Source organism: Vulpes vulpes, chromosome 2 (genome assembly GCF_048418805.1).
Source record: "Vulpes vulpes isolate BD-2025 chromosome 2, VulVul3, whole genome shotgun sequence".
In the NCBI taxonomy this organism is placed as follows: domain Eukaryota; kingdom Metazoa; phylum Chordata; class Mammalia; order Carnivora; family Canidae; genus Vulpes; species Vulpes vulpes.
This window is the reverse complement of record NC_132781.1, coordinates 99,467,428-99,495,242: the sequence shown is the minus strand read 5'-3', so window position 1 is coordinate 99,495,242 and position 27,815 is coordinate 99,467,428. Positions and strand designations below refer to the sequence as shown.

At 41.6% G+C, this 27,815-nt stretch overlaps 1 protein-coding gene across 10 annotated transcripts in view; it reads right to left on the bottom strand.

Moving 5' to 3' along the window:
• Positions 1-26,516, bottom strand: part of KIAA1217 (KIAA1217 ortholog) — a 730,776-nt gene extending 704,260 nt beyond the window's left edge. For 5 of the 10 annotated variants that reach the window (XM_072749379.1, XM_072749392.1, XM_072749378.1 and 2 more), the window contains exon 1: positions 21,614-26,516. The gene's annotated coding sequence lies outside the window, so the exon portion shown is untranslated. Of the gene's footprint in view, positions 1-21,254 lie in introns of all 10 variants that reach the window. The other 5 variants (XM_072749372.1, XM_072749375.1, XM_072749374.1 and 2 more) reach the window with 2 other exon arrangements.
• Positions 26,517-27,815: the final 1,299 nt, after the last annotated feature.

Sequence of the window (27,815 nt, the reverse complement as noted above, 5' to 3'; positions counted from 1 at the left end):
TTTTAGAACTCTAACCTTATTTGGTATCTTTCCAGCAATCTATAATCATTCAAGTTTAGGGTGATCTTAGGGTGACCTTTACTGTTGTGCTTGAAAGCATCAGCACAACTTGCTGGGCTTCATTTTCCCTCAGTAATCAGGAGGCAAAATTCTTGCCTTATCACATGGTTGTGATGGATAGCTTATACAATCCATGCCAAGAGTTTAGTACTCTATCTGGACTATACTAAGTGCTCAATAAAAATCAGATCTTAGGGGCAGCCCCGGTGGCTCAGCGGTTTAGTGCCACCTTCAGTCCAGGGCGTGACCTGGAGACCTGAGATGGAGTCCCATATGTCAGGCTCCCTGCATGGAGCCTGCTTCTCCCTCTGCCTGTGTCTCTGCCTCTGTCTCTCTCTCTCTCTCATGAATAAATAAAAAAATCTTTAAAAAAATCAGCTCTTATTAGCTACTATATATTAACAAGTCCTCCTGAAAGCTGAATTTAGAGGAAAAAAATATATATACATATAATATATGTATATAAAAGCAAAATCCAATGTACTTCCTTTAAAAATGCACTGGCACAGGGGTAGCCAAGTATTTCTTAATACCAAGAAGCATTCTGAGTTCAGAGAAACCTGGAGATAAGGTGAAGAGGTAAAGACCGCAAGTGCAGGCAACTTTCTCAAAAAGACAGGTTGTAAAAAGAAGGGCAAAGTAGACAACGAGTTTAGTATTTAAGGAAAATGCTATTTTCATGCATGGTTTTTGTTTATTTGTTTAACGTGTGTTTGTGCATGTTTGTGTTTTTATGATGGGTGAATCATGTGGAGTGCCTGGATGGCTCAGTTGGTTAAGCTGTGGACTCTTGATTTCCTCTCAGAGGTCATAGTCTTGGGGTTGTGGGAATCAGCCCTGCCTCAGAGAGAGCTCAGCTGGGAGTCTGCTCGTGATTCTGTCTCTCCTTCCCTCTCTCTCTGCCTCTTCCCAACCATGCTCCTGCGTGCACACACACTCTCTCCTTCTCTCTTCCTCTACCCTCCTTAAAAAAAAAAATGGGTCAAACATGAATATACACCATGACAGGCACAGGGACAATGACAAGTATAAACAGACCTTACATATGAGAAGTTGAAAATGTGAAGAAAATGAAAAATAAGGACCTTAAAGAACTATGGATTGTGTCAAAGATTTTTTTTAAAAAGCCACATGTCACTTTGTATTTATGTGTTTATAAATACCCTTCAATTTACATGATGCAGATACAAAAAAAGCTGCTCCTAGTAAACTAGATCACTTTCCCCTATTGACTTACAGCTTTCCCCCATTGACTGTGCAATATTCTGTGTTTAATGTTGGTCCATACTGGAGATGAGGATGAGAGACAATCTCCAGATGGAGAAGTTGGTTGTAAAGGTAATACTTGGGAAGGTCCAGCAAATTTCATTTTATTCAAAAAAAGACAAAGCATGCAAATGACATATCAGATAAAGGGCTAGTATCCAAGATCTATAAAGAACTTATTAAACTCAACAGCAAAGAAACAAACAATCCAATCATGAAATGGGCAAAAAACATGAACAGAAACTTCACAGAGGAAGACATAGACATGGCCAACACGCACATGAGAAAATGCTCTGCATCACTGGCCATCAGGGAAATACAAATCAAAACCACAATGAGATACCACCTCCCACCAGTGAGAATGGGGAAAATTAACAAGACAGGAAACAACAAATGTCGGAGAGGATGTGGAGAAAAGGGAACCCTCTTGCACTGTTGGTGGGAATGTGAACTGGTGCAGCCACTCTGGAAAACTGTGTGGAGGTTCCTCAAAGAGTTAAAAATAGACCTGCCCTACGACCCAGCAATGGCACTGCTGGGGATTTACCCCAAAGATACAGATGCAGTGAAAAGCCAGGACACCTGCACCCCAATGTTTATAGCAGCAATGTCCACAATAGCCAAACTGTGGAAGGAGCCTCGGTGTCCATCGAAAGATGAATGGATAAAGAAGATGTGGTTTATGTATACAATGGAATATTACTCAGCCATTAGAAATGACAAATACCCACCATTTGCTTCGACATGGATGGAACTGGAAGGTATTATGCTGAGTGAAGGAAGTCAATCGGAGAAGGACAAACATCATATGGTCTCATTCATTTGGGGAATATAAAGAATAGTGAAAGGGAATAAAGGGGAAAGGAGAGAAAATGAGTGAGAAATATCAGTGAGGGAGATAGACCATGAGAGACTCCTAACTCTGGGAAACGAACTAGGAGTGGTGGAAGGGGAGGAGGGCGGGGGGTGGGGGTGACTGGGTGACGGGCACTGAGGGGGGCACTTGAGGGGATGAGCACTGGGTGTCATGCTATATTTTGGCAAATCGAACTCCAACAAAAAATATACAAAAAATAAAAAAATAAAAATAAAACCACTTGACAAGGAGAAAAAAAAAGACAAAGCAGGTTTACCCTGTAAATGCAGGAAATCCTAATTGTGTATACTGAATTTGTTTTAATGTAATTTGTAATCCAAAATTTTTACATACAGAGTTGACTTAGCACAAAGGATGCCTAGCAAAAAAGGATGATGAGTTTACCTATTTAGAACCACTACAAAATGTATCTGTAAGAATCCAATACCAAGAGAATTTGATGATCAAACTAAGCCCTATATTTTACATTAGAGTTCTGTTTTACATGGATTTAGATAAAGTTATTGTTTCACATAAGGAGAAACTTTCACAATAAGGAGAAACTTTCCAAATGCCCTGAGCATACTTTTGCTGTATTTTGTGTGGACAAATCTACTAGTTCATATATTTTAATGATACATTCTCATCTAATGGAAGTATAAGCATAAATTGCTTATATATGGCATTAGTCAGAATGCTCCCATAAAAGCTTATCTAAGAAATGAAAAGAACAGTAGTGCCTTTCAAAACAGAAACATACTATTTGTAACATTTGTGCCACAATTTCTGCTTTTTTACCACTGTTAAAGTAAAAATACAGCTATTAACTTGCAACCTGAGGGAAAGTGTTTCCCTTTAAAATAAAACTTTTTTTAAAAAAAAGATCATGTCCTTCAAAAGTCATTTTGGTGAACTTCGTAATGTCATTTATCCTCTAAATAAAATGTTGTAAAAGTTATAGTGTCATGTAAGCTTTGTTTTTCTCTCACGGGCAAATTTAACATAAAATTTGGGTAATGTGATTTCTTCCTTTAGAATCAGTTCTATTTATTTTTTGTAAAGATCATGTCTACAGATGAGAGAAAATGAAATTCCCAAAGTTACATGATAGCCATCTGCTTCATGGTCATTTTAATACTCCCTGGTATATATTTGAAACTTTACATTGTGAAGCATAAAATAAATGTAAAACCTTATAGCTATATCAAAAAGACTCCAAAATTAAAACTTTTACCATTAAGTCGTACAATATTCAATAGTAAAGAGGAAGTAAGGTAAAATAAGAAATCACAGGCTCATCATAAATAATTTAGGACATTATATGTACAAACTCAAACTCTGGCCATAGTACTTTCATCAAATTTATTTACTCTTTCACTCACTTCATTGACTAAACAAATATTGAGCTAACCACCAAAGGGATAAAAATGAAGAGACCTCGCCTCTCTCCTCTACTATCAAAAGCAAGAGACAGACATGCAAATAACAGTTATAATATAATAAAATAACTATCATAATAGAAGTGCTTCCCTATCTTGTGAAAGCATAGGAGAAGAAGCTACCCTGGGAATAGAAGAACCACCCCACACCTTAATTGACAGGTCTCAGATACTGGTTATATATTTGGATAAGGTCAAAGAAAAAAATCTAAGATAAATGCAGATACCTGACTTGGACAACTAATTGAGATCTATCTCTGGGTAAGCAAATATAGAATGGGAAGTAGATCTGGAGAAATGGAAGAAGGAGTGATATTTCCAATTTGTATGTATTACAGATGAGATGCCTGTGACACAGGCAGGTAGGGTACCTAATAATTAGTGTATACGCAGGTCTGGTTTTGGAAGAGAACTCTAAGCTGAATAGATCTGAGAGTAAGTTTGAAGCCAAGGATATAAAGGAAATTGCCTATAAGTACCGGAGATCATGAAGCATTAATTTTGCTCAGGACTAGAATAATCTAAATTGACTATTTTTTAGAATCTTTTCAACTCCAGAATGACATACATATTCTAGTGGGAATTAAAGACTTTATTAGAGATACTGAAGAGTTTTAACAGCCATCTTGTGTAAGAATAACTCCTACTGCTAATGATGATCATGACAAAAATATCACCATGCAAATCAACACAAGCTCCTAGACAGAGAAAAATTAGGCAAAAACTTAATAATTAGACCATAGAAGAGCAGAACTTCCCAATTAACTGAAAACACGATCTGTAGAATGGTCGTGATTATTGAAATGACCATTCCTATGATGCTAGTAAACAGGAAAAGGGTTTTTTAAATGTTTGCTGATGTATTTTTAGAGAAGAACGGTATTTGGATCTGCCTTCTGGCCTGTGATAGTCTGCCTGGGTAGGAATCAAACTAATCTGCTGGAAGTACAAAAACAAAATTTCTGGTGATATAATAAAACTGAAATGATTAGTGACCGTGAATGGAAACCAACAGCTCTTGATATTGGCCTTCTGGTCTTAGAAATGGAGAAATGACTCAGTATGATAACCAGGAGCAAAAAGCCAAATGAATACAGTTTTACAGACCAGAACCTGTGCCCGATGGGCTAGCAAGAATAACCCCCGAGTATCTGAGCGAGTAAAGGCAGTCCAAAACACGATAGCTTCAAACAGTATTATTCAGTAATGCCCTAGCAACTGGCTCTCTGCGCTCCTACCATTTGCTATGTCAATTAATCCATGACATATCCCTCTCTCACTCTTTTCCAAACCGTTAGATCACAGTTGGAAACCTTGGCTTGACTTGGTTCCCCTTCCCCCTTAATTTGTAGATTCCTACTGACCTCCTGTTGCTAACTTTGGCTGCTCCCTACCTTCATCCTCTGAGATTACATAGAACCAAATGCTTGCCTGCCACACTCCACCCCAAGCACCCCTCTCTGCTGCTTTTGGCATACCAGGAGCAAATCTAACTCTTAAGAGGCAATTAAAGATTGAATAGGTAATATGCAAATTATTCTGAAAATACTCGATTGAGAGTAGTAAAAAATAAGGCATGCATTATTTAATTAAATGGTATTTATAACTTTTAATAATTAGATTATGGTTACATGTACAACTTCATCAAATTTTTAAAAAGTAGAAAAATGGCATAACATTTGATCTTTCACAGTAAACACATAAGTTCAAAGGCCCTACGAAAATAAAATTCAACTGCTTCTGACATTTGCAATGAATATTAATTTGGCTTCAATTATTTGTTAAAAGCTTCAAAGAAAAATGCCCTTGAAATAATGTAGGTTCAAAATAGATACCTGGTTAAGTTTCAGTTACATTACAACACAATCATTTTACATTTATCCACTAGCATTCAATTTCACATCCACCTCCTCTCTTCAGAACAGGGGTTTACTGCACAGCTCTGCAGTAACAAAGAATTTGCCAGCCCATTCATTCCTCGGCCCCATAATGGTGACTACAGTCCCACCTCAACAGGTCAAGAGAACAAAGAAACCAGGGAATGGAGGAACAGATGTTTAAACTCTTTTTTCCATGTTCTTCCCTCAAACTACAGAGAAGCAAACTTCTGCCACCATTTTGCGGTCACCTTCTGTGCCAGGTAGTGTTAATAACCCTGTATGGTTTAGCCCTTGAGCTTTAGAGGAGTAGAGTCTAGACAGACACTACACTTCTCCATGACCTGCAAAGTCCTCATGAAAAGTTCACCATTGAGAGGACCTCATGTGAAACTTGGAAGGTGCAAGATACTGCTTTAAGATGGCAGCCAGAGGTATGCTCATGGACATCCGCAGACAACAGAAGTGATGCTTGACCCAGAGATCTATATTTCCAGATTTCCTGAAAGCAATTGTCCTGGGTGTGGCTCTCCCATCTTCCACTGGTCATGTAAGTCTCTAATTCCTGGAGTTAAACTTGTCCCCACTGGGATGTCTTAATCAGCTTCCATTTTCTCCCTCACTCTTCCCCAGGAAAGAAGTGGTTGGTTTGATCTATTGAAGCTTGATATTAATTGGACAATGTTTCACTAGCAAGTAGGGGTACTTCATCCTTTTATTTAAAAAAAATTTACTTATTTATTCATGAGAGACAGAGAGAAAGAGGCAGAGACATAGGCAGAGGGAGAAGCTGGCTCCCCATGGGGAGCCTACTGCGGGACTCGATCCCAGGACCCCAGGATCACACCCTGAGCCAAAGGCAGACGCTCAAACACAGAGACATCCAGGTGTCCCAGTACCTCATCTTTCACTTGGACCCAGAGGGCTCTTCCTTGTTTCTTCTTCCATGTGGTAAGCACACCTGGACAGCACTCCCCCACCCCAACCTTCTGTATTAGTTTTTTATTGCTACTGTAAAAATATAACCACAAAGTGAGTGGCTTAAAACAACAGAACTTATCTTAGAGTTCTATAGGTCAGAAGTCTCATGAGGCTAAATCAGGGTGTTGGAAGGGCTGTGTTACTTCTGGAGGCTCTAAGAAAGAATTTGCTTCCCTGCCTTTTCCATCTCCTGGAGATGGTCCACATCCACAACCTGTGGCTCTCCACTGCTTCTGTCATCACATCTCTGTCTGTGACCCTCTTGCTCCCTCTTATAAGGAGCCTTGTAATTATAATGTGCCCACCTGGATAATCCAGGATAATATCCCTCTCTTCAAGATCTTTAATATAATCACATCCACAAAGTCTCTTTCACATGTAAGGTAAGCTTTTGGGAGCTTTTGGGAATTAGGATGTGGACACTGGGCAGGGTAAGGGAGTGGGGGCATGATTTGGCCATATCTTCCTCTGGAAGCAGCCTGCCAGCCTCTTCCACATCCAAGCAGGTGGTATCAGGGCCTGCCTTGAATATCTAGTCCCTTCTGCCCTCTGCAAGCACACTGAGTTTGTGGGCCCAATTCTCAATAAAGAGTAGGAGTAAAAAGTCTCACTTTGAATGAAGCCTAAGGCACAGACTCTTATATAGAGTTCACAAAACTCTGCACTGAAGATTATACAGACAAAAATTCTTATTCATCTTTTCCATCTGCCTAGCAATCTTGCCAGGGTTGGTTTGCATTATTGATCAGAATCCTGGAGAATGAGAAGAGTAGATGGTGACCCCGTCCCCTAAACTCATTACACCCACTCCATAGATATTTGTTTGATGAACTACCCAAACATGCTCTTGTGACAGACTTTGTTTCTAATGTATCTATTCTGCAATTCAGGTTTCATAAAACAAACTTCTCAAAATCAAGACACACCTGTATAAATCTAAATTTCAGTGAGAGTTCAACACAACATGAATCATCTGCAAAATATAATGAATTCTCCAAAAATACTTTTACTATTTGATGCTAAAATACAGTAAAATCATAACACCCAATATTTTTCAATTTTCTCTCCATACAAAACAAAAAGCCTTATGAATGCTGATCAACGAGGCTATTCTATTCATTCACAGGGAATTAAGAAGCATGCACTCCATTGTTCACATTGCCAGTTCCTTCAGCCAATACAATCCTCATTAGTTATAAATAAAGTCGTCTTCATGACATTCATAACTGAATATTTAAATCAATATCAGATGCAGAAATGTCCTTGGTGACAAGAGAGCAACTGTGTTTAAAGAGCATAATACCTGCCAGAGCAGGAGCTTCATCATCTGTTTAACTCAGAATAGCATTATTTGATTAGGACACAACAAAGCATTAATGGAAACTCTAAAACAATATGATGGCAAAGCCAGAAATTACACTGGCCTGAATAATAATGCAGCTCAGGGATTCTTTGGCCTAGAAAAAATGCAGGCTGCAGAAGGTTAACAGAAGGCCCCATTCCACTCCTGCTACTTTACTTTCTTATTCCCTCAGACATCATTCATTCCTTCATGCTCATCATTCATTCCCTCATTCTGCATCTATTCTGTGCCCAACCCTGAAGACATGAAAATAAACAATACACAGTTCCTGCCTTCAATTTGTTCACAGAAAAACATTTAAAAAATCAGCTCTTCACACCATCTGCCAAGTGCTATAACAAAGGTCACTGAAAGCAAGAGGAGTCAGTAATTCTACACAGAGAACTCCCAGCAAGAAGCCACACAGCGAAGTGGCTAAGCATGGTTCTGTGGAACCAGGCCACCTCTTGGTGACTAATCTCTCCATGCTTCATATTGCTGTGTGTTAAACAGAAATCATGATAGTACTTTAGGCACAATAAAAGCTATATAGACATAGTATGAAGGGCTAGGCAGGCATAATAAATGCTATGTAAGTGTTCCATAGCCAACTTGAAGTTTCACAGAGAAGAAATATGGGAGACAGTCTTTGAAGAATAGGTAAACGTTTGTCCATCACAAAAGAAAGAATGGCATTTTGGGTGGACCAAAGTTTCTTTTTCTCTAGGTATTTTCCCCCACTGCTGGTGGAACAGCTTCAGGGAAAACCCACACATCTACTCCCAAAAGAACCCAGCTCTCTTAGGGAGGATCCACACAGCCCTTTTCTCTAGTTTAAGCACATCCAAATTCCTGGTGGAAGTTCTCCAGTCCCTTAAATGTAACATTGCAAAGTCCTGTAAGGGTTCTCTTCCTCATATCCATGCTGCTGCCTGGGATCCACAACATTCCTGACTCCCTCCTCTTCTCATCTTGGCATTTGTGCTAGTCCCTTAAGTGGCTAGAATAGCAGTATAGAGAATGAAGAACAGGAAAGAAGCCACTATTACACTGATAACCAAATGAGATGAAGATATCACTAGGAAAGAAAATTACAGACCAATATCCCCTGTGAATATAGACATGAAAACCCTAAAAATGCCATCAAACTAAATGCAGCAACATATAAAAAGGGTTGTGCAACAGGACCAAGTGGAATTTATCCCAGGAATGTAACTTTGGCTTAGCATTTAATTAATGTAATATATCACTTTAATAGAATAAATAACAAAAATCATATGATCATCTCAATAAATACAGAAAAAGCATTCCCCAAAATCCAGTACCATTTTATAATGGAAACACTCAACAAACCAGGAAGAGAAAAGGAACTTCTTCAACCTGATAAAAGGCATCTATGCAAAACCCATGGATATTCATTATTATAATGGTGAAGACTTAGGGGGAATGCTTTCCCCCTAAGATCAGAAACAAGACAAGCATATCCAATTTTACCCCCCTATTTAGCATTGTTCTGCAGGCTCTAGCCAGGGCAACAGAGAAAGAAGGAAGGAAGAAAGAGAGGAAGGGAGGAAGGAAGGAAAGAAGAGAGGAAAAGAGGGAGAAAATGAGGAAGGGGGAGAGGAAGAAAGCAAATATTCAGAATGGAAAGGAAAAAATACTAAAGAGTAATTTAACAAATAGGTGTAATAATTATGCCTTTAAAACTACAAAACATTGATGAAAAAATTAAGACCGAAATAAATGGAAACCCACTCTGTGTTCATGTGTCAGAAGAATTAGTATTGTTTCGATGGTATTACTCCTCAGATCTATCTACAGATTTAACATAGTTCCTACCAAAATCCCCACTAGCTATTTTAGCAGAATTTGACAAACAGATCCTAAAATTTATATGGAAATTCAAAGGACTCAGATAGCCAAAACAATCTTGAGAAATAAGGAGCAAGGTGGAGGACTCACACTTTCCAATTCGAATTTACTACAAACCCACAGTATTCAAGACAATGTGGCACTGACATAAAAATAGACATATAGATGGGTAAATGCAATAAAACTAAAAGTCCAGAAATAACCCCCCTGTTTATGTTCAATTGATTTTAGCAAGGATGCCAAGACAATTCAACTCTTCAACAAACAATGCTGGGACAACTGGATATCCACATACAAAAGAATAAAGTTGGATGCTATCCTCACACCATACACACAAATTAACTCAAAATGTATTGGACCTAAATTAAGCAAGAGCTAGAACTACAAAACACTTAAAAGAAAACATAAGAATGAATGCTATTGAATTTGGATTTGTGTGACAAAAGAAAAAATAAATTGTACTTAATCAAAATATCAAAATTTCTGTGCCGCCAACTAAACCATCATTAAAGTGAAAAGACAACCCACATAAAAGGAGAAAATATTGCAAATCATATATCTGACAACTCTATTTCAAAATGGACCATGTGAGGCACCTGGGTGGTGTAGTCAATTGAGCATCTGATTCTTGATTTCAGCTTAGGTCTGGATTGAGGTCTGTTGTGGGATGGAGCCTGGAGCCAGCATCAAGCTCCACGCTCAGTGGGGAGTATGCTTCCTTCTGCCCACCTTTTCTATTCACCCTTACATGCACATGTTCTCTCTTTCTCTCTCTCAAATACATAAATAAATAAATATTTTTTAAAAATGGACAATGTATTTGAATAGACATTTATCCTTCAACATTATCCATTAAGGAAATGCAAATCAAAACCACAATGAGATACACTTCCCATCCATTAGGATGACTGTAATCAAAAACAAAAGCCAAGTGTTGGCGAGAATATGGAGAAAAGGGAACCCTCCTATACCACTGGTGAGAATGTAAAAAGATGCAGCCTTTTTGGAAACCAGTTTGGCAGTTCCTCAAAATGCTAAACCTAAGTTATCATAGCACTCAACAACTCCACTCCTAGATATCCACCCAAGAGAAATGAAAATGTATATCCACACAAAGACTTGCACACAACTTTTCCTAACAGCATAATTTGTAATAGCCAAAAATTGGAAATAACCCCAATATCCATCAACTGACGAATGGGTAAATAAAATGCGATCTATCCATATAATGGACTATTATTTGGCAATAAAAAGAAATAAAGTGCTGATACAACATGGGTCAACCTTGAAAACATTATACTAAGTGAAAGAAGCCAGTCACAAAAGGCCACCTATTTATGATTCCATTCACACGAAGTGTCAGGAATAGACAAATCCACAGAGACTCAAAATAGGTACATGGCTTCCAGGAGCTGGCACAGCAGGCAGGCAAGTAGGAAGGCAATGGCAAATAGTATGAGTTTCTTTCTGGGGAGATGGAAATGTTCTAAAATGAGATCGTGGTGACCACGAATCCTATGAATTCAGTAAAAAAAAAAAAATTGAATTGTATACTTTACATGGATGAATTTTATATTATATGAATTATATCTCAATAAAAACTGTTGTTGTTTTTTTTAAAGAAAGAAGAAAAAAAACATGCCCTGAAGCCATGCTCTTCCTTATTTAGCAGGGCTCACCATCTTCAGTGTGTGTCCTCACCTCTGTCCGCCCTCAATCCCAGAGACCTCATTTTTCCAACAGAGACCCCAGTAAACTCCATTTACTGTCCTCCAGTAAAATGCTCAGGATAACTTCACCCAGTCTGGACTTTTTCTTTGAAATATATATATAATACAATTTGTAATATATATCATTTTAAATTATATATTATAAATTATAAATTTCGAACTTCTTAAATTAAAATTTCCAAAGATATATCCTGATCATCTACTCCAGGGGTCAGCGAACTAAGATCCACAGGCCCAATCTAACCTTCAGTGTATTTTTGTTTTTGCTCTGTCCTGTAGTTTAGAACAGTTTTTACATTTTCAAAGAGTTGTTTAAAAAAAAAAGAGTATGTGACCAAAAAACAAATGTGAGCTGCAAAATCCAATATATTTATTTACTATCTAAACCTTTATAAAACAAATATGATGACTCTTGGATCTATATAATTTTATTCTGATTCATTGAGTGAAAAAGGCAAGCATGCAGGGTGGAGGGTGATTAGAAGACAAGAGGAAAAGTTATATCCTTTTTTTAAACATCATTGTTCATAATAAGAAGAGTAGACTGTGGAAGCCAGCTTGTACAGATTCATGAGAGCTAATTATTAAATTTTCATGAGTTCTGTGAGCCAGTTGATGGCATGGTGATGTCGACTATAGTAAAACTAATTAGAATTTTCCCTCTTCCAGAGACCCAGCACACTTTTAAATGAAACCTTCTGAAAATCTTATCCCCTCTATACTTTTCAGAAAAGAGAGGGTAAAGAAGAGGCTCTGAACCTACTTTCTGGTCCATTGGGAATGTGTCTGTAGGATATCATGGTACAAAACTAGAAGTGGAATAGATAGGGAAGTACATAGGGCAATGTTTGGGGTCCTCGAAAGAAACCTTAGAGTTTCACAATGACTATCTCTGATCCTCCTGCCCCTGGCCCCTGCTATTCTGGGACACTCAGATACTCATGCATCTGCCAGAAGAATCTCCAGGCCCAAGTCTCTGGAAGCTGCTGTGAGGTTAAAGACCCAGCCACTGCCAAGACTGCAGTAGGTAAAAACAAGCTCCTGGCATTAACCCAGGCAATGGATTGCTGAGAGAGTCTATTTTGTGGTTCTTACCACAAAAAATAAATGGTAGTTATGTGATATGATGAAGATGGTATACTCTGTACATCTGAAACTCACACAATGTATGTCCATTACATCTCAATAAAGCTGGGGGTAGATGGGGAGGCAAAGGGAAGGGAAGATTTCCTGATCACCACTAGAGGGTGGGCAGATACCACTTTGCATAACCGTACTGGAAGGACCAGAATGCTGAGGTTTTATCAGCAAATGAAGCCAAAAGGAAGGAGGGGAAGACTGCAGAACAGAGGGAAGGAGGACGAAGTAAAGAGAAAAGGATAAATGTTTTGTGTCTTCTACAAGGTACATCTACATCTGGTGATGAGAAGGACACAGGTGCAATTGAGAAAACTGACATCAGAATTCTCAGCAGAGTTTTCAACAAAGCCCCCTCATCTTATGTAGAATGGGGTCACAGCAGAGGTCTCAGTGTGGGAAACTAGAACATCTTAACTCCCCACATCAGCACTGATACTTGCCTTACACAAATCTTAATTCTCAATGATGTCTACATACTTAATGTTGATATGCATTTTATTTATTTATGCTGTTAATTTAACATGATTTTACAAACTTGTTTTCAAGAGCTTGTAAATAACAAAATACAGGGTTGACCCCTGGACAATGTGGGTTTGAACTCTTGGGTCCCCTTATACACACATTTTGTACAGTACAGTATACTGTAAGTGTATTTTCTCTTCCTTATAATTTCCTTAAGAACATTTTCTTTTCTCTAGCTTCCTTTATTATAAGAATACAGTATATAATACATATAACATAAAAATATATATTAATTGGCTTTATGTTATCGATATGGCTTCCATCGATCAGCAGGCTATTAGTTAAGTTTCGGGGGAGTCAAAAGTTATAGGCAGATATTTGATGCCTGGGGACTGGCACCCCTGACCCCACATTGTTCTGTTGAACAAATCTGTATGGAGTCAAGAGAGAGACTCCTTACAAAAATGCCAACTTAGATCTTCATGGTGTAATATGACAGAAATAAGGACTTTGGTAATTAAAAATTAATACTCATTTTCCCATGTAAAAAAATCAAACAAATTATCATTTTTTAACACTCTACAATGAATTAAATAGGCTTTTCCCAAGGCATCTGGGAACCTAAATTCCACATCTAGCAATGTTTCTATGAGAAGAATATTTCTAAACAATCTATTTACAAAAACCATTCAGAACTAAATGTGTTTGTAAACGAGGTAAAAAATTATGTGTATACTAGTTGTTTGAAAAGCTAAAAGTCACTCCTTATTTTCATTGTGATGATAGTTTGAGTTTCTATCCTTCAGTTTGAACCACCACCACCACCACCCCCAACCCTGCCAACACACACACACACACACACACATACACACAGTCTCCCCTAAAGAGTTGCTTTGGCTGCATCTTTTATAGTTATAAGAAAATGGATTTCTCACGGCTATAGTTCAAGTTGTTGGCTCCATTTTTGCTGCTGTGGTAACTTTTCCTGGCTCCAGAAAGGCAACTCTAAACTAATGTAAATTGGACAAGGTCACAGAGAGTGCTAAGAACAGAACTGGTAACCTACAAGCACTAAACCCAAGGCTCTCTTTCTATTTCTAGAGCAAAAAATGGGCACAACACAACATTTTTCTCTGTTAAAGTAAAACCATTATGAGCACTTAGGACCAAAAATACTGCCCGTTAAGTCAACTTCACAAGTTGCCCTGAGCTCAAGACTACTCTGAGCTAGGAGGGATTACAAGTTGCAGAGTTTAGTATGGTAATTTTACAGAAATATAATAGTGTACCCAACTTTAACACATAGGCATTATATCTGCTCACAGTATCCTGTGAACTGTGAACCCATAAAAACATCCCATCAGTTCAGTCAACAGTGCATTAAACAGGTACAGACTATTATTAAGCAATTAAGGAGTGTTATTTAGCACAGGCTGTTCCCAGCCATGGGGATAGCTTTACAGGGATCCTTTTATTTAATTATTATTTTTTCACATAATGTCTCATTGGTTAATTGATAGGACTTCATAATTCCTCCTCAGGAGGACAACCAATAAGAATAGTGATGTTAAAACAAGCAAGAAGAAAACCCAGTAGCAAGAGACAAGAAAAAGAAAAGCAGTGAAAATGCAACCTGGGTGGTCAACTGATGATCTACAAAGTCTCTCTCTCTTCCTGCTCATGTTCTTAATCCTGACTTCAGTAAGTGAATCCATTAAGAAATAATGTTCCAGAAACAGCTCTGTTTTCCAATTTGGCCCTGACCTCCACTCTTCACTCCTGGAATGCCACGCTCCCCAGCCTCCCATAGACAATGCCATTTAAGAAATACAGTGTGGGGATCCCTGGGTGGCTCAGCGGTTTAGTGCCTGCCTTTGTCCCGGGATAGAGTCCCATGTCAGGCTCCCGGCATGGAGTCTGCTTCTCCCTCCTCCTGTGTCTCTGCCTCTCTCTCTCATAAATAAATAAATAAATAAATAAATAAATAAATAAATAAATAAATCTTTAAAAAAAAGAAAGAAAGAAATACAGTGTGATCCCTTAGGGGAAGAAGACCCTTGCCCCATTTAGAAAGGACTTTCGTGGATATCATGATAAAATGTGATCCTGTAGCCCTAAGGATGGACCTTACAGCAGCAACCTTCCAGAAGCCCCAGGTCAAAAGGTAGTTCATGGAAATGATTAGGCCATATCTTGGAGAGATAACTGCATTTTATGTCCTAATTATTTCTAGCAGCAGATGTAAACAACCATTGGGAGTCCTTCAAGGTCATTTCCAAATATAACAGCTAAAGATCCTGGCAAAATTCTGCCCCTGACCACAATCCTGGTCAAAGGAGAGACTAAAAGGCCAGGAGACCATAGACGACACCATAAGAATAATGTCTTACACTAATTAAGCATGTACTGTATGCCAGGTGCACAGAGAAACACAAATCATACTTGGATAGGATATACAGTATTTATAGTCACAAGAGCTAAAAGGGAAATTAGAACAAGAGAGAGGGATTTGGAAGTTAGAGGGGTGTAATCTTAAATAGGGTAGCCAAGAGAAGCCTTACTGAGAAGAGGAATTTAAGAAAAACTTTGAAGGGGAGCATGGGTGGCTCAGTCTGTTAAGCAACTGACTCTTGATTTCGGCTCAGGTCATGATCTTGGGGTTGTGAGGTCAAGCCCCAGGAAGGGCTCCCTGCTGAGGTGGAGCCTGCTTAAAGATTCTTGCTTTCCTCTCCCTCTGCCACCCTGCCAGCCACCCGCCCGCCCCCCACGCCACCCATGTGCTCTGGTGCCCCTGTGGTGTTCTCTTTCTCTCAAAAAAAAAAAAAATTTGAAGGGAGTGAAAGAGTGCCAAGCAGGTGTTTAGGGGAGGGCATTCCAAAAGGTAGAACAAGTTCAAAGCTGCTTAGGAGAGAGCATATGTGTTGTAGGAACAGGAAGGCCGGAAGGACATCGAACAACAGTATGGCAGAAACATAGTGATTGTGGAGAAGCAGGAGAAATCAGGAGTGCTAGATGGGGCTGGATCATATTCTTTACTCTGAAAGAAATGGGAAGGTGTAATGAAATGTAAGGGTAAGATGAGAGGATGCAGAGGAGTAGTGTGACCTGACTTTGGTGTTGGTAATATTGCTCTGGCTCTGTGGGGAACCTAGAATTTGGGGTGGGGCAAGAACAGAAGCAGAGAAAGTGAGGAGCCACTGCAATAATCCAGGTGAGAAATCATGGAGGCTTGTCTAGGCAGGCAGCAAGGCAGGTGGTGAGGACTGGTCAGATTTCGAATGTATCTTGAAGGGACAGCTGCAAGATTTGTGAATGCATTAAATGCTGGCTGGGAAAGAAAGAGGAGTCAAAGATGACTCCAGAGTTTTTGCCAGGAAAATGGATCTGTTATCTGCCGAAAGAAGGAGTGATGGAGAGAAGTAGGCTCAGGGAAGGGGCATTTCAGGGTCCCACCTATCTAGAAAGAGATATGCAAAGAGAACAGCATTCTACATTTAGAATCCTTACAAGGACATGGCTCTCATATTAAGAATTCCAGTTCTAGGGCAGCCCGGGTGGCTCAACGGTTTGGTGCCACCTTCCACCCAGGGCGTGATCCTGGAGACCCGGGATCGAGTCCCACGTTGGGCTCCACGCATGGGGCCTGCTTCTCCCTCTGCCTGTGTCTCTGCCTCTTCTCTCCCTCTGTGTCTCTCAAGAATAAATAAATTAATTAATTAATTAATTAATTTAAAAAAAAAAGAATTCCAGTTCTACCCAAGTGACATCTCCCTCCTTCACTCTGTCATTATATACTCACTACTCACTCCTTCATTCATTCCTTTTTTCAACAAATGTTTACTGTTTATTGTATGCCAAACAGTGTGCTTTGTCTAGGACATGCAAGTAAGAAACACTTCGTTCCTTTTCTTATGAAGCTTACAACCTAAAGCGGAAGCAGTAAACAGATAATTATGCAAACATTCATACCTATTTACAAAACAAAACAAAAATTTGGTAATAAATAAAGATGTTGAGGGATCCCTGGGTGGCGCAGCGGTTTGGCGCCTGCCTTTGGCCCAGGGCGCGATCCTGGAGACCCGGGATCGAATCCCACGTCGGGCTCCCGGTGCATGGAGCCTGCTTCTCCCTCTGCCTATGTCTCTGCCTCTCTCTCTCTCTCTCTCTCTCTCTCTCTCTGTGTGTGTGACTATCATAAATAAAGAAAAATTAAAAAAAAAAAAAAATAAAGATGTTGAGAATTTAAGTAATTGCCCATGGTTGCAGAGCTGATTAGAGACAGTGTAATAAAGTAAATGCAAGTTGTCTCTCTCGGGAGCCCACACCCTTATGTTAATGGAGTGATAAAACACCAACCAGTGCCATTCAGTGGGGACAGAACACAACAGCCAAGGAGAATCAGAACTCGATTTATGAAGTCCTGCAGAATGGCTGTAATGGACTGTCACAGAACCTTTTCCCGGCTAGAGTGCCCTCCTCTATAAGACAATCAATGTAAAGACCAAATGATTTCCAAAGCCCCTTCTGGCTCCGAAACTATGATCCTGTGATGTTCAGTGGTATCAAAATGTAGAAAAGTATATGTGGGAAGCACCCAATCCAAACTTCACTTACACCACAGTTCTGCCTGGATTGAGACCTGTGTGTGAGGCTGGAAGTCATGGACCTGGACCCCTGAGCAAGTCCTTCACTGCTCCTGGAAAAGCAGCAGGAACAGAGAGAGGAGGAGGTTAGCAGGTGGGACCCCTCTCAGACTTGGGACAGAAGAGAGGGTGCGAGCTGGAAAGAGGAAAGAGGAAATCCAAAGATAGCAGATCCATTAAACTGCCCCTGTGCTTCGGTGCCCCGAGGGCATGATTCCTTGTCAAGCCTACAATGGACACTATATTGGGATTCTTCTGCATGTGAATGTGATCCTGGGAGATTTACATCCTTCACCTTTCTACCCAGCTTTCTCACCTGCAAAAACAAAGCTAGATAATTTCTAAACTCAGTAATTAAATCACCTCACACTCCTATAACCTCAGCATTAAGGTTAACCTTAACTACATTCCCAAAATAAAGTTCTGCCCTCTAGAATGGACTCCTTGTCAAATCTGCAAGAGTCATTGAAAGAGTCATTTGATCTAACAGTGCAATCATAATAATAATTCAAGTCAAATATCCACAACAAAAGAAACAGTTCAGTGTTTGGTTAAAGAATCCCAAAATTTAGCTACCTTTTAAAGTATTCATTTATATTTATTAAAATACAGTTCTTAATCACCGTACATTGTCCACAATCACAATAGTCTTCCTAGAATTTTGATAATGTCCCAAAACATCTTCAAAATACCTAATAGTGGAAAATATGGGTATTTTCTATTTATTAATTACAAATTGGTTGTCAGTGTTGGTATACTAAATTAATGACATAAACCACGGATTACAATGTCTAAAAATAACATACTCTACATTAACATATTCTGATTTTTTAAAAAAGATGGTTTATTTATTCACGAGAGACACAGAGAGAGCGGCAGAGACACAGGCAGAGGGAGAAACAGGCTCCTCAAGGGTAGTCCAAAGCAGAACTCCGTCCCAGGACCCACCCTGGGCTGAAGGCAGATGCTCAACCTCTGAGCTACCCTGGTGTCCCGACATATTTTGTTTTTAAATGCCTAATTAAATCATTTAAGTAAAATAACCTTGTTTCATAAGTAGAGAAAATGAGGTTTATAAAAATTCTGGAACTCCATAGGACTAAAAAGGTTCCAATAACTAAATCCAGGATTATTGCCTATAAACTCTTGACTCAAATTACCAAATTATTATTACTGTTGACAAATACTGGTTTTAAAAAGAGTAACTCTGTTGCACACATAATGAAAAAATATGAAGTTTTAGTCTCCTGGTGAAAGTAATAAAATTAAATTAATGGAGATAAAACCCTTATCACTCACCTGGGAATTTATCACCTTCTACCTGTGTAATGAGTTCAGTTACTTAAGCCCAAGGAGACTCTGCATACGTGTTTAATCTTCATTGGTAAAATCTATATATAAACATTTTAATTAAGTTTAAATTAAATATGGTTAAAATACAGGAGTAGAAATGTGCACATTAAGTAGCAAAATATTATAAGACATTTGAAGGAATTATTTTGGTAATTATAAAGTATGTTCTAGACACATCCAAATCACCAACATATCCACACAAACATGGCAGCATGGCCTCCATATGGTAATTAACTGAGGTTTTGCTCTAAAAAACTTATAATCCAAATATCCACGGAGATGCATGTATTTCAGAGAGAGAACACTGAGTTGGGTCCTGCTAATTTCCATTGGGTTAAAGTAGAAAACACATAGGTTCACTTTCCAAGGCTTCAGTTATCCACACAAAACCTTTGACCTTTTACTACTGGTCAAAAGGTCAGTAGTAGGGGCACCTGGGTGGCTCAGTGGTGGATCTGCCTTCAGGTCAGGGCATGATCCCAGAGTCCTGGATTCTAGTCCCGCATCAGGCTCCCCGCAGGGAGCCTGCTTCTCCCCCAGCCTATGTCTGCCTCTCTTTTTGTGTCTCTCATGAATAAATAAAATTTTTAAAATACTTTTTTAAAAGACACTTTTCACTATGCATAATTCATCCCTTCATCCATTCACTTAACAGACTTTGGTGATGACCTACTATGTGGCTGGCACAGTGTTGGCCTCTGAGCGTCAAACGTGAAAGATACAGTGACCCTGCCTTCAGGGAGGATGAAACCTAGCAGATCCTGATCTCCAGTTACTGAGCCGAGAGTGAGTCACTGTGGTGAAAACCAGGGAGCACCTGCCCTTCCCTGTAGGACATGTATTTTTCCCATCTTCTTTCCCGACCACTGATCTTACAGACCAGACCGTGAGTCCTGGAACCACAGTCAGTTGTTTCTGTCGCCCTGGCATCTAACCCAATGCCTGGCACCATACTGAGCCCCATAAAATGTGTTTGCATGAATAAATGAATGAATCTGAGTAAATGAAACTGGGAAATCGGGATGCATCGTGAATGACTTTTTAAAAGCTGAGATTTAATCAACCATCTCCTTCTTCCTCCAAAGTCCATCTGCCCTAGGTACCAGAAGCTGGATACCGGTTTCCTGGGCACAGACACTCCTACTCTGGAAGAAGATGCCTTCGTTGCCTTCCCGGAATAATCGCAGCACGTTTCGCATAAAATCCCCTGAGATCCCCCCCAGGTGAGAAGGGGGGTGGCGAGCCGGCCCTCGGCGCCCCCCCCCCCCCGCCCTCTGCGGGGCTCTGCTCCGTGGCAGGCGCGCGGCTTCCGTGAACTTTTCTTCCCCATTAGAAGTTGGGTGGGTTAAAGGATAGAAGCTCCTCCGGGAGCCCGGTTAGCGAACAGAGAGCCAAAAAGAGCTGAACGTGCCCCGGGAACGAGCGAGCTGCACGCTCGGGTCTCGGGCAGCCCGGCGGCGGCGGGAAGAGCCTGCGGACCCGGGGGGCGGCGGCGGGCCCGGGGCCTGGGGGAGCAGCCGGGGGCCAGCCTGCTGCAGGCGCGCTCGCCCTCGGAGAAGCCGCGCAAGGACGGGCACCGCCACCCGGGGCCCCGAGGCGCGCAGAGGCCACTGCCGCGACCTGAAGCTGCACCCCCGCCTCCTCCCTCCACCCGGGGCTCGTCCGTCCGGGCCGGAGCGTGGCGGAAGACCTCAGACCTCGTCGCCCCGAGCGCCGGGTCCGGACTCGCCGGCGCCCCCGCCCTCCAGCGCCGCCCGGAGCGCCGGCTGCTCGCTCCTCCTGCCGGGTCGTCCGGCGTCCGGGAGCGCGACGGCCTGGGCGCAGCCCCGGGGAGAAGCCACGCGAGGTCCGCGTCGCGCTGTCGGCGACCTCTGACAACCCCCGGCTCGCCGCTCCGGGGGGGGGGGGCGCCAAGGTCACCAGAGGAGGTCGTGACTACCTCCACCTGCGCTCTCCCCGCCCTCCCCCCTCGAGAGCTCCCGGGTCGGGCTCCGTTCGCGTCCCGCGGCCCCGCTGGGGTCTCCCCTCTGGCACCCCTCGCCCGGTCGGAGACCCTCCCTGCCTCGGCCCCCCCGGGTCCTCGCCCCCTCGGGCAACGCTCGCTTTCCCTCCCGGGCGAGACTGCCTCGTAAGTGTGCCCTCCGCATCCTCGGAGAACGAGGGGAGGAGAAGTGCCTCCCGCTCGCTCCAGGGGAGCGGCGGCGAAACCGACGCAAACTTCTGCTGCACTTACTTCGGGCCGCGGCTGCCGCCCCCTCGCCTCGCCTCGCCTCTCCGGCGCGCGCGCAGCTGCTCCGCGGCGACCCGGGGCCACCGCGCTCGCATTCCCCGCACCAGCGCAGCTGCGAAATGCGCAGGGCTGGGGGTCTCTCCCGGGCGACGGCGCCCGGGGCCGGAGTCCCGGGGCGGAGGTGCGGCCGCCGCGCCCGGCGACGAGCTGTGCAGCCGCCGCCTCCAGCAGCCCGGGGAGGCTGCGCACGGCGCCGCGCGCCCTCTCCTCCGCGGGGTCGCTTCGGTCCGAGTTGCAGTTTCAGGGCATGCCAGGACTGCAGCACCCTCTCCGTCCTCCCCCGGAAACGACTTTCAATTCACCTGGAGGCTCGCGATGCTCCCCCGCGGGCGGGCAGCGTGACAGCGGGTGCAGAGGAGAGGGAGGAGCGCGGGAGCGGCGCCTGCCCGAGTGCGCCTCCAGCTTCCTAGGCGAGGAGCGCGCAACCCTCTCCAGCCGCTCTCCTCGGGACTGCAGTCCTGACGTCACCCCACCCCCCACCCCCCCGCGGAGGAGCGGCTCGGAGGGTGGGGTGCGGGAGCGAGGACGCGAGGGTGTGAGCGGGAGTGTGAGCGCGTGTGTGTGCACGCGCGCGTGTGCCTCGCGAGGCTGGGGAACTGGTCGGAACCGCAGCTGGATCTGCGACCAGCCAGAAGCCGAGCTCCCTGCAAACAGGCGCCGAGGGGCTGCCGCGAACAGCCGGGGGCGCTCGCTTCCAGGTTGGGGCGAGGATGCGACCCTCCTCGAGTTTGGAGGCTACCGAAGGAAACGGATTAAGGCGATAGGGACCCCGGGAGAGCGGGAGTTAGGCACTCTCTCTCCCCAAAGTTGCAGGATGCTCTGGACGCCCTTAAAAAGCTGCGCTGGAGGCTTAGGAGGCAGAGAGGAGTAAACCGTGCGGGAGGGTTGATTTTCACCCCAGTAGGAAGGAGGCGCATGGGGATGGAAAGGGTCTTCTCAGGGTCCTCCGCTCCCGCCAAGAGGTCCTAGGAAGGAGCCCGCCTGGGTCCGCCCAGGGTGCCTGTCGCCTACTCTGCTCAGACATTCAGCCCGCGGCCGCCGTGTATTGAGAAGTTGCTGCAAAAGGATCCAGAGGACCGGGCCTTACCCATCTAATTTTCCGCCCCGCGTGAACCGGGGGGCGGGGAGAGGGGAGTTTCCGCCACAGCTGGACCAAGGCACCCGGGACCAGAGAAGGGGGTCAAGGCCCAGGCTGGGCTCTAGATGCTCGATACCCTGGCCTTGGGCTCTGGGTCTGAGGATGCGATGGTCAGAACTTTGCGCAGAGGGCCTAGAGATCATCAGGGTTAGGCCACAGTTTGAGTCGGCCACACTCCAAATCCTTACTCTGGAAAGAGACCTTAAGTCGCCGCCACCCAACTTTCCTGGTTCTCTGAAGTTCTCCTGGGGATCAAAAATAGAAGACAATTTCTGCAGAGGAACCACATGAGGGATCTTCAAGAGGTTCTGGGATGGCTGAAGTTGTCCCTGGAGCGTTTGTCCCTTAGCAGCGACCCAGCTATCTTTGGGGCAGGGTGCCTGGCTCCGTGCGCTTGCAGAGCTCTGCACCGCGAGGTCGTACCCTGCCCGGAGTGCCCGCCGCCCGCCGCCTCCCGGCTGGAGCAAAATGTGCAATGCGCTCCCGCCGCGGCCGGATCCGCTGTCGGAGCGAGTTGTCAGGTGCGCACTGCAGTGACCGCAGGAGCAGCCAGCAATTTTGCCCCAGTTGAGTGGCAGTGATTTTTAACGCAGGCGTCTTCCTTCCTGAACACTGATTTCTCAGATGCCTCGTCTTCATTAAAATTACTTGTTTAAAACGGGAAGGGTGAAGGGTGGGAAGCGGGAAGTAAACAGAATGGGAGAAAAAGATCCTCTGTCCACAAATACTTTTTAACTTCAGCTTCTTAAAGCTCCTAAAATTAGGATCAGCTCTGGTCGAAGCAGCAGAAAGTTTCATTGCATTCTTGAAACTGAAATGGAAGCTCAACAGAATAGAAGAAAGTTTGAGATCTTGGTCTCCTGCCTTCGATTTAAGAGTCCCAGGAATTCCTATATTTGAAAATTAGAATTCTAGCTAATCCGACAATACATGGATATTCTAAACTACTAGTTGGATTTAATCAATAGAATAATTAAAATAAGTAAAAATGCAGTATGTTCCTAATTAAAAGAACAGGAAATTTTCAGAGAAGGGCATAGGGTATCAGCTTCCAGGTCCTCTTGCAATCATCCTTTTTTTTTTTTTTAATATAAGTTTGAAAACACCCTGTCATCACAAAGCAATTACATAAGTAGATCCTAATTATGCAAGTTTCAGAAACTGTGATTCCTCAGCAGGAATGACTGTTCCTAAAAATGTTAATTCAGATTAACAGTGTGGGAATAAGCAAGTCATTGACAAAGGAATGGTTTGAAAACAAGATTGTAAAGTGGCAGCCACACTGGTATGTATGAACCTTCTAAGTTGGGGCACAATTTTGCTTCCAAGTGTTCAATGTCAACAGCTAATTAGTAATGCTATCTTAATAAGTATGACAGCTGGCTGACAGAGCCAAGTAAGTAATGGCTATTTAATGTGGCAGGCCTAAGTACTCCTTCCTTGATTTCCTATTATATTCTGTTCACAGCTCCAGGATAACTTTTTTTTCACATTCTAATGTGATTGGTTGTTTGCAGGTCTGTCTCTTTTCTAAATTCAAAATCTCCTTCAGAGCAGGAATTTTGTCTTTTCATAGGAGGCAACACAGTGCCTGGTAAATGACAGGCACTTAATAAATACATGTTGATTGAATTAATTGTTTTTTAAAGAGTATAAAATAACTACATTGAAAACCTAAGTGTTTTAAAGTGTTCTCGTGCCAGCTATGTGAAACAAAATATACGCTATCTATATCTATATCTATCTTTTATATATATTTATGCATATATATTTATATATGAAATGAAAAGGAGAGGAAAGGAAAAAAAATCACTTCTTAAAAAGATAACTGTCAATGACTGAGTTGGGGTTAAATGGTCTAGAGAAACATTACTTGCTGATCTTATCCTATAAAAATATTTTCAGGTTTGTCAACTGACATTTACATGTTTTAAAAGTTTGGTGTTTGAACACAGAAGCACTGTCCAAAGTGCATTACATATATTTTTCCCATAGGTCAGAATGCAGCAAATCATTTAAGTTGGGTGCATGCATTTCTGATAAGTTAAGAACTGTTAGCTCAACTTGCCCTGGACTTTGCAAGCCCTAATCAGTGCGAGGACAGCTCACAGTGGTCCAGGCACTGCCAATATGGCCCAATAGGCTGCAGGCCAATGTTTCTGTGACCATGCTCTCAAACACAAAATACCTATGGCCAGGCAGTTCAATTATCAGGCACAGTCCAGGAATCAGGTGGAAAATTATCTACACATATACATCAGTCCATAGCTATTATAGCGTCAAAATATCATGTTTGCAAAAAAGGAATAGCTCTATTAGGAGTCAGAATGCCTCTGTTAGGGGGTTTTCAGAGGGAGCACTTTTTAAAAGCAGCTTTTTATCACACACTCTGTACCCATTAAAGCCTCTAAACAAAACCTTTTCTCAAATACATGTTGGCAAAACTATGGAGACTCATAATTCTGTTTTCCAGGAAGCCATCTCCAGAGCAAAACAAGCTCTGGAATTTATAGGATTCAACTGATTCAACTTCTCATTTTCTGCAACACCCCCCCCCCAAAAAAAAAGGAGAAAGAAGAAGAAGAAAAGGAAAGGGTGAAAAGGGAACATGAATGAAGATTTAAATCATTTCACATAAGAAAATGGTATGGAGGTTAAAAAAGTTAAAAATACAACTACCTTATGGCCCAGGAATAACACTGCTGGGCATTTACCCAGACAATAAAGAACACTAATTAAAAGGGATACATGCACCCCTATGTTTATTACAGCATTATTTATAATAGCCAAGATATGAAAGTACCCCAAATGTCCAGTGATTGATGAGTGGATAAAGATGTGGTATATGTGTGTGTGTATATTTGTGTATGAAATGAAATATTACTCAACCATAAAAAGGAATGAAAACTTAACCATTTGCAAGGATCTGGATAGAGCTAGAAAGTATAATGTGAGCAAAATAAGTCAGAGAAAGACAATTACCATATGATTTCACTCATATGTGGAATTTAAGTAATAAAATAAATGAGCAAAGGGGAGAAAATAAGAGGAGAAAGAAAAAGCAATAAACAGACTCTTCACTATAGAGAACAAACTGATGGTTACCAGAGGGGGCCGGGGGGACAGGTGATGGGGATTAAGAAGTGCATTTGTCATGATGAGCACAGGGTGCAGCATGGAAGTGTTGAATCACTATATTGTACATCTGAAATTAATATAACACTGTATGTTAACTAACTGGGATTGAAATAAAAACCTAAAAAACTGAAAAAAATTATTTCACATAGGGCTTACCTAAAAAACCAGTTAACACATATATCATGTATATTTCTATTATATATGTTTATAAAGAGAGATTATGGTCAAAATAATTTTAACAAATCTGTCTAATTATTTAATATATTTTTAAAAGATATAAAAAGAGCCTAAAATAGCTGATAATAAAGGAAGCACCAAAAAAGTGTAAACTTTTGTTTTCAGGATGTAGTAAAAATTGGTATTAAAACACTGGCATTTTCCTGTAACTTCTCTCAGGATTTGGATTTACTCTTAATATTTTATGCCTCATGGTATATTTGTATTTGAACTGTATAGCTTTGTATAGTAACTTCTAATCCCAGTAGAGTTAAGTTCAAAGATAAAATCTAAGTGGCTGATTTCTTTTAAAAAGTTAAAGTCCTAAACTGATAAATTCAAATTTCAAAAATGTCATAGCCCAAACAAGTCATTAACATGATATATTTATAAGTAGTACTCCTAAAGTACTATTGCAAATTAACAATAATTTTGTGATTAAAAACTGGAATTGGCTGGTGTTATTTTATTTTAAAAAATTACAACATTTAACTTACACATCTGTTCATATGTTATCATGTTACTTTACTAAAGCTATTCAAACAGTATTTAGACCATCCCCTAGATCTGCTTTTTTCATAAATTATGGACTACTCCTCCTAAAAGGACTGTATTGACACCAAAGAACATTTTTGTCACATTATACAACCTAATGAGAAATAGTAAAGAGTCAGTTTGTTGTTTTCAGTTCAAATTTTGGGGAGGGCTTCCTCAAAAGGTAGCCCTTATAAGGGGTGCTTTTATATATAGATTTGCTTCTATGTGGACACAATGCTGCGAGCTAAAGTTTTTATTTTTCCCATCACTGATATCAAGTCAAGAAAAATCTTGGTCAAGAGAATAGATTTAGAAGGTCAAGTACTTATCAGACTTGGTTCCTGTCCTCAAAGAGGCTACCATCTGGTATCTTTTCCTGCTTTCCATGTGACTCCCTGTGGGCTATGCTTTGAGTTTGTACCTGGACAAGTAGGGAGGACTGAATTTATAGGAGCCAATTAGAATTTCTTAAGAGGCGCCAGGAAGTCCTTTTAAGTGGATGTCTTACAGTGCTTTGATTCTCCCTGAATGGCATGGAGCAGCTTCAATCAAAGTCTGAAAGTACATTTGCTTTTATCCTTCAGTCCTTCTAGAGCACTTATTTCTTTAACCCCATTTTCTGCTTGGTCTCCTCCTGCTTTTGCACAGAGTAGTTTTTTTTTTATTGTTTTTATTGTTTCTTTTTTTCATTTAGATTGTCTAATGCAAGCAATTAGAACTTAGGTACCTTTGGGCAGAGCCCTCCTCTGCCTACGTGTTTATAAAGCATTATGTATACTTGAAGTGCTTTATAAATAATAATAACAGTAATCACCCTCTATACAAAATTAGAATGTTAACATATTCAACCAATTGAGTATGCTGATTTACTTTAGTGCTTCATAATTATCTCATGAAACCAATGGTATAATGGGCACTACATTATACAATCTTCCAAAAATATGTTCCTATATATTCTGGCAGAGAGATGCACCTGTGGTTTTCCTCCACCCACCTCTAAGATACAGAAATGGCAGGGTGATACTCAAGTTGTATTCATGTTGCAAACTATTCAAAGTAATCTCCTTTTCAGCCTTTTCCTCCCCAAAACACAGCCAGAATTAAGTATGGCTAAGATAAATGTGTCCTGGGATGCCTGAGTGGCTCAGTGATTGAGCATCTGCCTTTGGCTCAGGTCGTGATGCTGGGGTCCTGGGATCAAGTCCTGCAACTGGCTCCCTGTAGAGAGTTAGCTTCTCCCTCTGCCTGTGTCCCTGCTTCTGTCTCTGTATCTCTTATAAATAAATAAATAAATAAATAAATAAATAAATAAATAAATCTTAAAAAAAAAAAAGATTTCTGTGTCCTAAAGGAGTACCTTGAGCAAGAAGACAGGAGTGTATAATTTGCCCCACATAAAGGAGAGCATGAGAGTTATAGATTGCCACACTCACCTATTGGAAGAAATCTACGGCCTTGGGGCATTCGTGTAAGCT